Source organism: Solanum stenotomum, chromosome 11, assembly GCF_019186545.1.
Source record: "Solanum stenotomum isolate F172 chromosome 11, ASM1918654v1, whole genome shotgun sequence".
Classification (NCBI taxonomy): Eukaryota; Viridiplantae; Streptophyta; class Magnoliopsida; order Solanales; family Solanaceae; genus Solanum; species Solanum stenotomum.
Window position 1 is genome coordinate 2265899 of NC_064292.1, and position 350 is coordinate 2266248.

Sequence of the window (350 nt, forward strand, 5' to 3'; positions counted from 1 at the left end):
TTATGTAATACCCAAAAATGACCTTCAATTAGTGTCCGGACATAGCGGCATCATCAAATGAAAAAAGCACCATTTTATGATGCCAACTCATTCACGTTTACGCAAATGTGAATTTACAAACCACCTTTTACCTAATTTCTTGGAAAACAAATCGGGGAAGACCTTTTCTACCTAAGAGATAACATCAAAATTATATATATATATATATTATTCTGTCTCAAAATAAATATCATTTTAACTATAAAATAATTTCAAAATAGTAGTCGATTTAGAAATTGATAACGAGAAATAGTAGTAATTGTTTTCAATCATTTTCTTATATTAAAGAATTATCTTTTTTAATAGTGCTC